Source organism: Haemaphysalis longicornis, unplaced genomic scaffold (genome assembly GCF_048455015.1).
Source record: "Haemaphysalis longicornis isolate Haplotype H1 unplaced genomic scaffold, Haemaphysalis longicornis Haplotype H1 scaffold_6, whole genome shotgun sequence".
NCBI lineage: Eukaryota > Metazoa > Arthropoda > Arachnida > Ixodida > Ixodidae > Haemaphysalis > Haemaphysalis longicornis.
Genome location: NW_027526407.1, coordinates 201,373,924 through 201,385,269, shown reverse-complemented (window position 1 = coordinate 201,385,269; position 11,346 = coordinate 201,373,924). Strand labels below are relative to the sequence as shown.

General features: G+C 41.6%; 1 non-coding gene across 1 annotated transcript; it reads right to left on the bottom strand.

The window, feature by feature from the left end:
* Positions 1–376: 376 nt before the first annotated feature.
* On the bottom strand, positions 377–448 carry Trnar-ucu (transfer RNA arginine (anticodon UCU)). The gene has a single exon. It is a non-coding gene; the product is annotated as a tRNA-Arg (tRNA).
* Between the last annotated feature and the right edge of the window lie 10,898 nt (positions 449–11,346).

The window sequence follows — 11,346 nt, the reverse complement described above, 5'->3', positions numbered from 1 at the left end:
TTGAACAACAATGAACGATCACTCAAACCTGGTGCGTAAGTTATGTCCAAAAAAGGCCTGGTTGTTCGTTCGAGGTCAAGGGTATTGCCGGTTGTAAGTGTTGTTGTTGCTGGTTCGTGAACTACTTGAGAGCAGAAAAATACAGAGCACAGGTCGACGAATTCGTTGCCTAATGTTGATGGCGGAAGTATGGTAGGTGGTTCGGTAGCCCAATTTATATATATATATATATATATATATATACAGAAAGAAATGCCGGCAGTCTACAACGCCAAAGAAGGCATAGGGGAATGTTAGACTATTTTTTTACCGTTAGTGACGTTACATTAGTATGAACTTTTATTAATTACGTGAGAAAGAAAGAAAGAAAAACACGCGCCCAGAGTGGGGACCGAACCCACGCCTTTCGATTAGATCTCGAATGCCTTACCAACTCGGCTATCTGGGCGACTGTGTTCTGCTTCACTTTCTGGGGTATTTATATTTACACTGTATCTGACGCTTGAGGGTGGTAGCCAGCGCCACTTCAGACTACACGGGGAGAAGGGGACCTTCTTTGTCAACCCCCGGGGCGTGACGCGAACGTCTACAGCCTGTCATAAGCGGTCAACTGGCGGTAAACCCTCTTATATATATATATATATATATATATATATATATATATATATATATGTGTGTGTGTGTGTGTGTGTGTGTATGTGTGTGTGTGTGTGTTTTGGTATTTCTGTTTATATTTATATTTATATTACCTCACAGGGACGCCGCTCCCTTGAAGCGGAGATGATAGAAGTGGAACCTGCGGACACTCCGCCGGGTAACATGCCACCGGATGGTGCCACGCCAAGGAAAAGGATCTGCCTCCCAAGCGAGGTGCGTTCCCAGGACACAGCTATATTCCGCACCTAGCGATGGCAGCAGTGATGACAACTTCAAGTTGGTTTTCGGGAAGAAGGCGAAACGGAGTCTTCGCGCAGCGGCCTCTCCGTCGACTGGAGCGTCCTCGACGTCCAGCGCATCGTCTATAACTACCCGAACAAGGCCCCCGGTCCATACCGTCTTGTTTGTGCCGGAATCCCCGAATGACAACCTCCTAATGCTCAATCGTCAAGCAATTTCTGTTTCCTTGAAAGCCATTCTGCCGGGGGTAATAAGGAGACACGAATTAACCACAGGAAGAATATTTTGGCTATTTACGTCGAGCAGCGAGATGCAGTTTTACTCACGATGCTGGGATAAATGAAGGTTTGGGCCTCCTTATCTCCAGTGCAGAGTGTTTCCGCGGGAGTCAGCTATGATGTTGATGTCTCCATAACGGATGCCGACTTGCCCATACTTGTTAAACCGGCAACGGGCGGCGCAATCATGCCGTTGTGTTAAGCTTGTGTTTCAAGGTGACTGTATTCCTGCACATGTCAAGATGGGCTACTTTCGGCACCCAGCGCGACCTTTTTTGCCGAAACCGCGGCTGCGTCGGAAATTCCTAAAGATTGGCCATGTTAGCAGCTTTTGCGGACGAGTCACAGTGTGCCCCACATGCGCTGAGCCTCATGATGCCAAATACTGCACCGAAGGTGCGCTCAAGGGTACCAACTGTCAAGGCACACACGGCTCCTTGTTGTAGACCTGCAATCGCCTCATACAGGGAAGAAATGTTCGGCAGCAGGTGGTCGAGGATCACTCGTCTCACAAAGACGCGTCTGCCAAAGTGTAACGCTGCCGACGATCGAGACGGCGTAGATCATCGAATGCTCCCGGTATCAAAGACGGCCACGACTACTCACGTGAGAGTTCCAGGGCTTCACAGGCACAGTTTCCACCACCGGCACCCATTTCCACCCACCTACACCACCAGCACCAGTACTACCAGCGGTTTCCACAAGCACCTTCGCCATAGCTCCATCTCTAAAGGTCAACAAAGCCGGTAAGTCATCGCCCCAAGTGAACCCATGGCCAAGCCTGCCCTCTCAATGCGGGGGAGCCCCGACGTGCGGATATTTCCAGCTTGTTAGTCACGATAGCAGAAAAGCGTGTTTATGCTAACAGTGCAAACATGGGACGAACGGAAGCGATATCACGGACCTTTCAGTAAAAAAATCAGGAAAAAAAATCAAATGATCGAAAGGCAAAGAATTTAATGGCTGATAATGTGAGGACATAATCCCATCACCGCAGGCCTAAATTAGCTTTTGAGCACCATTAATTACAAAAATTCGTAAGCACCTGCAGGAAAACAGCAAATAGGGTCCGCTCAAAGACTCCTTTGGCCGAGTCTCTCAATAATAGAACGCGTACGAAAAAACGCAGTCAATTAAAATAACGGCAATAATCGTGATAGAATGCAGTCCCGTCACTTTATATTAAGGTGACGTTTCTGCACGTTTTTGCGGGTCAACTGCTACTAATTCACGGACATTATCGCAACAGAACCGTTCACAATAAAAAATTTTCTACAAAAAACTTGGTCCTGATGCCTCATTGGAATTGCGCGCAATTAGACGACTTTTCAATTGCACTAAGCGGGGGATCTTGTTAATCAAACAAGCGCCCGTGCGCTATGTACAGATGGGTAACTGGCGAAGCGGGGACGTGTGGACACTATTTTTGGTATTACGCGCTGCCAACCCGCTCCAAAGTAGCGCCCGGGCAGTGTTTCCCATTGTCACATTGACGCTGTTCCAACTGCATTGCCGCCACCTTTTCCCAACGTGTTTGCTTGACCTTCTACTTTAGCTTTCCGCACTACATCATTTTCACTTACAAGTTTCGGTAGATGCAAGGGTTCAGGTATATATCACTTCTTTCCAACCTGACTTTCTCGCGTATATTCACGGGATTATGCAGGAAACCGCCGTGTTTTCCTTTGCCCAGCCCATATAAACCACAGCTTTGAAAAATTAACTCGAGCGCAATGCAAGCCCTCAAGAAGATGGAAGCCTGCATCCGCAATGCTCTTTATCATACGTGGCTATTGCAGGTGGCACTGTTGTCATCATAACAAAAAACACCAGATGTGGAGTCGAAATACAAAAAATTATGGCATAGGAGCGCAGTCGAGAACCTTTAAAAAAAGCAAAGTACCACTGCACGCGATGGAGGAAATGGTGAGAGAGGAAAGGCAAAATAAACAAATGCTGGTAGTTACCTAATGCTATAGTTGGTAAATGAATTGGGCAGTTCTTGGCATGTGCAGTAATGGGCCAGCTCATGGTAACAGTAGAGTTCGTAGTTATGTACAAGTTCGACAGTTTGGTACAGGTACTTATATTCCGGGACCCACTCACATAACACGTGCTAGACCGCTTTAATTGAGTAAGCTTCAATTTTGGATACAGCTTGTTGATCCATTTTTGTATCTGGCTCAGGTTGCGCGAATGTGAATATACAGCGTCTAGCAAAGGCTGGACACAAGCAAAGAAGGTGTGCCTGTTCTGATGCAGTGTGGTATTTCCGTCAGCACATTGAGGGGTGGGTGAGGTGTAAGCTTTGCCACTTGCGATGTGTTTCAGGAGTGTTGGGTGTATTGGCAAAATGTTTGTTGAGGAAAAGTTCACTTCAAGCGGAAGAAGTGGTAGGTGACTGAAGTGGCCAGCTCGAGTTTGATATTTTAGACGAGCTCGTCTATCCTTCTTGTGGTGGTAGATGTGCATCTATGGGGAGGTCGAGGGACACAGCGAGGGCGTTACTCCACGCCCCAGTGCAGATTGGGAAGGACCATGCTCATGAGAGACCCCATGCTCCGTCTATTCGTAGAAGAGAGCAGCTGAACAATGTGGTTCGTGTCCAGGTACCCAGTCTCTTCATACGTTAATACTGTTCCCACTTAGGCGTCATATTTTACAAATAAATTTGTGGGGAACAGCATGGTTTCAATTGTGAGATGTAATAGCTGCAAAGCTCTGTAAAAGTCTTTATGAATGCGTTGCCGGGCATAGAAAATACTCGAAAAGATGTTTAGAGGAGTGCATTGAAATTTTTGGAGTGGCCTTCGTCCTGCAGTAGACGCGAATCTTCTATAGCTGATGAATACAACTTTAAGTAAAGTCCGCGGTCCTTTTCTCAACATTTATCTTGAAGGAATAACTGGGTTTTTAAATCTCATTTAGGGCCATTTGATATTTTAATATTATTATCACGCAAGCAAAAGAGGTACCAAGTGTCACGTAGCGCCGCAATCAGCCATCCCAGACGATACCGAAGCAGTGGTCACGAAGAAGCCTCTACTCTACTGGCGCTTGAAGATTGATTGACATATCTTGCAAATTGATCGCTTCATTCGCTGCCATGGTTCGCTTGGTTTCTTTGGCCGCCATATAGCACCGACAGTTGAGGCTACCTTTTTCCAGCTTCTGAATGACTCGGCCGGGGGGGAGTCGTCGAGGGTACGCCGGCCGTGCTTGGCAGCCCCAGCCTCACCGTGACCAAAACTATCCCACGTCTCTCACCCGGTGTCCCCCTTCAGTGACCATCAATACCTACCGTTACCAGATAAGACAAGACATGTAGACGATGCCGTGCCTTAAGCCATATCGTCCGACAAGGGTCTGACAACAATAGACGATTTGTTGCTGCCATGACTACGTTGTTGCCGCGTAAGAGCCATCACCAAAGATACCATTATCCTCGGCAGCAGGCAATCATCCACGGTTTCTGGTTATTGCATCAACCGATCTAGTCGCACTCCTCACTCGTTCCGACCAAAGAAGAAACTGCTAAGTGTCGCATAGAACAACGTTCAACAACCAAAGACAACATCGAAGACGTACAGCTCCGTGCCTCTCCGTAACTGCTATAGGCGCTTGTGCGAACATCGATACATCCTCTAAATAAATCGGCTTATTGCCAACCATGGTTTATATAATTCGTTCTGCCACCGTGTAATAACAATTAAACTCATGGCAAATGTTATATTGCGATATACGTGCGACATATGCAATTCTCTGGTCGTTTCGGTATTTTCATACGCAAGCGCATTGACGCAGCCGCCTGTTTCCTTGGGGGAGCCTAGTCCAGGCGCCTCGTTCACAAACTTGAGGCTCACCTCTACGATTTTTCAGACTTCCTAACTTCGCAGGATGATATGTCGCAAAATAATGAGGCGCAAAAAACACACACAGCTGGATCTCAACGCAGTGTTTTACCACACGAATTCCAATTTGCTGTTTACGACATTGAAGCTTTACCGCGTAAGGTAACTATTATTTAAATTCGCACAGATGAACTGCAATTGTACTCCTCATGAAACACACAACATGTTCGCGGCATTTATTCCTCTTCAAAAGAACCCCATAGGCCTCAAATTAAAACCCTATCAACTTGATTGCGTAGCATACATTCATTTACTACTTACAGTGTATTGACGTTACATTGTCACAAGAAACACGATGTTGTTTCTACTACTATCGCATTGCGTCCAAATTTCGAAGTTTTTAAATTTTATTCGTAAATTTCTAACTGGTCGAAAAGGTTCTGTCTGTGGTATATGTTAGTAAAAACCCTTATATGTGAAGAAAAAATCAAAAAGCATGACAACAAATTTTACACATTCATAGGGTTCAGTATAAACGCTTCACTGACATAAGGTGTTGCCTTGTGGGCTTGTATTACCATCCAAAATATTTTACCCTGTGTGGCGGTTATCTATACTCAGTCAAAATTAATTTACGTTTGTGTTAGCACAAACAACGGTCACAAACCGCCTAGGTCACCCTCGGTAGCTATGTCTAGCTTTACAAGTACAAAATTGGGAGACGGGCATTACTCCTAGCAAGGAACTTTGAAGAAAAAATATTTATGCCCCGTGGCGTATCCTACGCAAAATTTTGAGGGTTTTGCGTGTTTTGTCTTGTACATGTCAGTGCTGCTTAAAGAAGCCACTTCTTTTTCTAACCAAGGTTTGTAGTTGAAATCGCAATTTCTCAAACACAAAACAGATGTTTTGATTCCGGCTGGTATTTATTTATTTGGCGGGCTTCCTTTTCCGGTGATTTTATTGCGTGGGGTCACCCGTTATGGACCCCAATCTTTCTCGTACAGTAATTTTTTTTGTCAAATTACGCATAGCCGGAAATGCGTCGCTGCACTCATGCTTCGTTCTAGTGGGATTTTAGGCCCTTTCTCTATAATAGTCCTGTTTATTTGGCGGAAGTACAAGTTAACAAAACGTTATTGTTGCATAGTTTCTCCTCTCTTCTACGAATAAATACATTGTTCTTGCTTGAACAGGTAATAATTTTCTGAAATTATTGTCAACAGTTGATCTGCCGTATTGTCAGTCGACAAAAAAAAAGACCGACCCACACGGAGGAAGATACGAGTTATAGAAATACGTCCTCGATAGTACAAACGTCCTGAAAACAGAAAAGGGAGGGGGAAATAGCCACTGAAAAGCCGTGACAACAAGATGCTTTTGCATATAAAATAACAATTTCTTAGGTTGCCTTGATCTGATTTCTCGCATGTTTCTCTTCCCTCGTGTTTGCGAATTTTTCTTTCCGCGTAAACCGGATTTTTAATAAACCCATTGATAGTTGGCCCTGCGATGTCCTCTTGGTTACCTGTATCCACGGTAATTATGTGTACCTTGTAAGTGAGTAATTCAAAATCTTGTATATTTCCTCAGACCAGCAGCTGCATCAGCCGCCAACTGGCGCAATTTGTAATCATAAAAATTATGCGAAGACCACTTGTATAAAACGCATGCCAAGACGGGGAAGCTACAAGAATACCTGCCATTGTCGAGAGAATTTCTTGTCACATCTAATGTCTGCTATAAATATTTATTTCGGAAAATTCAAGTGCCACCTATGTTTAAAATGATCCCAAATTTCCTCGTTACACAGAAAATGGATGATTACAGCCTGAAAAGAAAGCCTAGTACGGCGAGAACTAACCACGACGAAGGATGATGTTTTATTAATAAACTTTTATTACACGCTGGTGTTAGAACACGGCACTTTGTTCACTTGTCGCGCGTGGCAATTTGCTGCGTTCTATTCTCAACGCAGTCACCTGGAACATGAAAGGTACATTTCAGGTTCCTGTTTCTCACGCCACGTACCCTAATTTCTCTTGGCACGACCGCCATTTTCAGGCTGTAATTTTTGGGCTCGAGTAAGAATCGCACATAAGGTAATGTGCTACCTGTCGGGCTGACCCTTGGACATAATGTGGCTTCTATTCCATTCCCGCCAGGGATGACCCGCCACGGTAGTGTGTAATTTTTGTAGCACCTTCTTTGGAATGAAGTTGAAGTTTGTTCTGACGTGTTTTAAAGAGTCTACAAATAATAATACAGAAGGACGTTCAAAGTTATATATACATAATTATATATATCTATATATATATATATATATATATATATATATATATATATATATATATATATATATATATATATACATATATATATATATATATGGGTTGGCAGTCAAGAAAACCTCGGAAAGCAAAGGGGAGGTTGTGGTTGGTCATAGAAACAGATGAAGAAATTTTTGAATCAGAAAGATAGTGGGGAAAAATGCCCGCCGGGTGGGATTCAAACCCACGACCTCCCAAACTGCCATATTCGCAGCCATTTAATAATGGAATGAACTACCCACCCACCTTAAATTAATTCCCTTTGCCTGTTTATTCCGAAACCATTTGAACTGTTTTATATTATCTACCTTGGCATAATATGAAACGTGTTTCCATTGTAGCTCTATTTTTTGCAGTGTTTCTATTCTTCGGTCCAATCCTTTTCATAGTGTTTGATGTGCATTTGTTTGTATTGCTACAAATGGATGTATATTGGTTGGCATATATATATAAATATATATATAAATATAAATATATATATATATATATATATATATATATATATATATATATATATATATATATATATATATATATATATATATATATATATATATATATATATATATATATATATATATATATATATATATATATATAGATATATATAATTATGTATATATATATATATATATATATATATAAATATATATATATATATATATGTATATATATATATATATATAGAGAGAGAGAGAGAGAGAATCCGAAATTGGGAAATGAGGGGCTCGGTGAAATAAGACAGACAATAAAGGTTGGCAGTCAAGAAAACCTGGGAAAGCAAAGGGGAGGTTGTGGTGGGTCATGATGACGATGAAGATTTTTTTGGTCACAAAGAAAGTCTGAAAAAAGGCCCGCCGGGTGGGATCCAAACCCACGACCTCCAGAATACTGGTCTGGTGGGTTAACTACTACGCTACCGGCGGGGCTGTTTCCCCACCAATTTCTCGGGTATATATGTTAAGGTATTGTTTTGGAACCTGCACTTGGGGGTGGTAGCGAGCGCCACTCGGACTACTCGGGGTGAAGGGGACCATTCTTTTTAACCCCCGGACCATGGTTCGAGTGCCTACGACATGTCGAGAGTGGTCGACCAGCGTTCAACCCTCTTAAGCTACCTTTGGCACCAAGACTGCCAGAACAGAGGCCCTCGCTAAGCATGTAGCGAATCAGAAAATGGGAAATGAGGAAATCACTTTCTTACTGACTCAAAAAATCCTTTATCTGTTTTTATGACCCACCACAACCTCCCCTTAGCTTTCCGAAGTTTTCTTGACTGCCAACCCTTATTGTCTTTCTTATTTCGCCGAGCCCCTCATTTCCCAATTTCGGATTCTCTCTCTCTCTCTCTCTCTCTCTCTCTCTATATATATATATATATATATTTATATATATATATATATATATATATATATATATATATATATATATATATATATATATATATATATACACGCACCCTACACCAATATACATCTATTTGTAGCAATACAAACAAATGCACATTAAACACTATGTAAAAGGATTGAACCGAAGAACAGAAACACTGCAAAAAATAGAGCTACAATGGAAACACGTTTAATATTATGCCATGGTAGATAATATAAAACATTTCAAATGGTTTCGGAATAAATGGGCACAGGGAATCAATTTAAGGGGGGTGGGTAGTTCATTCCATTATGAAATGGCTGCGAATATGGCAGTTTGTTTGCCATAGTCAGCGCAAATTTTCGGTAGAATTAAGGTATTGTGTGCCGAAAAGCGGGTGCTGTTGAGGTTAAAAAGTAACGACCGGTAAATCCAGTTGTAGAAGAATCCATTATTTCTTGCGCGAAAGAGAAAAATACACATTTTTATTTTGTATTCAAAAAGAATTTGTGGGTTTCAAAGGTCAAAATACAATTGTAGAGCCCTCTCTTTCGGATGGCTGAAATTAATGATGCGGATGGCTCGGTTTTGCAAAGAAACAAGTGGTGATGGATAAACATCATAGCTGCTTCCCCATGAACTTGAACAAAATGTTAAATGACTGTGGTCAAAACACTTGTAAAGATAACAGAGAACGGGCAAAGAAAAATGTGCGGAAGTTCTAATTATTACATGAATACCCAAAGCGATTTTACCAATAAGTTACTTGATCTGCAAGTGAAATTTTAAAGTTTTATTGAGCACCACTCCTAGGATTGTGGTGTAATCTGAAGGGTAGATAAAATGTATGCCAAGGCGGGGATGGGGGATTGAGGTAAATTACCCATGATTGGAGTGAAAAATTATGAAACTGGTTTTACTAAGGTTTATATTTAACCTATTGTTTTGCCCCAATTAGATTACATTGATAATTCGCCGTTTAATTTTTTAGTTAGGTTCCAGAAGTCAGAATCAGCCAAATAAACCCTGGTGTCATCTGCGTAAATCATGCATTTTGAAAATTTTGAACTAGATTGGAGATCATTTATAAATAACAAGAACAATTGTGGTTCCAATATGGAACCCTGGGGGACGTCTATATTTACTGTATTGTATTCAGAAAGTATGCCACTGCATTCAACAGCCTCAAGCCTATCTGCCAGATATTACCGTAGTAGCGCTAATGTTGGCCAACAGACACCCAATATTTCTAATTTTAAAAAAGAATATCGTGAGTAATGGAATCAAATGCCTTTGTGACGTCGACAAATATAGCTACTTCAAAAAGGCCGTAATTAATTGATTGTTTTATGAAGTCAGTTTTCTCGATAAGAGTAGCCTCAGTGGAAAAATTGAGACGAACGCCAGACTGACAGGGGCCATTAAAATTTTTGATATATATTTCTACAGTCTTGTTACAAAACGTTTTTCATAAAACTTGCTGAATGAGGGCAGTATGGTTATAGCGGCATAGTTATTTAACACCCCACGAGTATCTTTCTTATGAACGAGAAGTAGTTTTCCTTTCTTAAGTTAAGACGGAAAAACTCCAGACAGAAATATTGTAATGAAATGGGCGATTACAGTGGAAAGTTCGTTGGCGACAAGTTTCACCCCGGCAGCATGGATTCCATTCATCCCAGCCCCACAGCTTTTAAGGGCTGTGATCACTTGCACTGTTTCCTCGGGTGATCTGGGCTGCAAGTAGAATAAATGGGGACAGCGAGTGCAAGGCGCAAAATGTGATGTTGTGCTACAGCTGTAATTGCAGAAATTGTCATTAACACCATCAGCTGTTTCGGTAGGGTTGCTGAAAACATTTGTGCCATCACTAACATCGTATGTCATATGTGTGGGGGGACTGATTTAAGAATTCCTTTATGACTTTCCAGTTCTTACAGGTATTGTTGCCATTTTTTATTTATTTGGTCTGGATAGTACTTTTTCTTTGCTACTTTTAATAGCATGGTCAGCTTATTTGAATATCGCTTGAACCGATTCAAGAGAGGAATAATAAATGGTTGTTGCCGAACTTTCTTTCGCAGGGTAGACCGCTTGCGTATAGAACGTGAAAGCTCATCTATGAACCAGGGATTTCTAGGAACATTAAATGCGTTTTTGTAGCAGCTCAGAGTCGTGCATGCAGTAACCGCATAAATTTTTTTTCAATACAGGCTGTTATAGCCAGCATTGGAATCATTGCTATTTAAAACCACTCCAGTCGGCACAACAGAATAATCGACAAAATTTACTTTTATCAAAGGTTTTATTTTGAAACATTTTTGGCGTAATTTCTTTCGGGCTTTCATTTAACATAAAAACGGTACAATGATCTGTTAAGTCACAGTCTAGGACTCCAGTTCACTGAGAGAAGATAACATTGGAGAGAATGTGATGAAAAACTGTCGCCGGGTAATTACACCGGAAGAATCAGTTGGCAAGTTAATTAACAACTGCAAACCATGGCCCAGAACGCAGTAATATATTCCGAGCATGAGCATTCAGTAAGGTCTATTATGTTTATGGTAACATCGCCAGTAATAATTATATTTTTGCTTTGGTAAGTAAGACAGTTTGAAATGT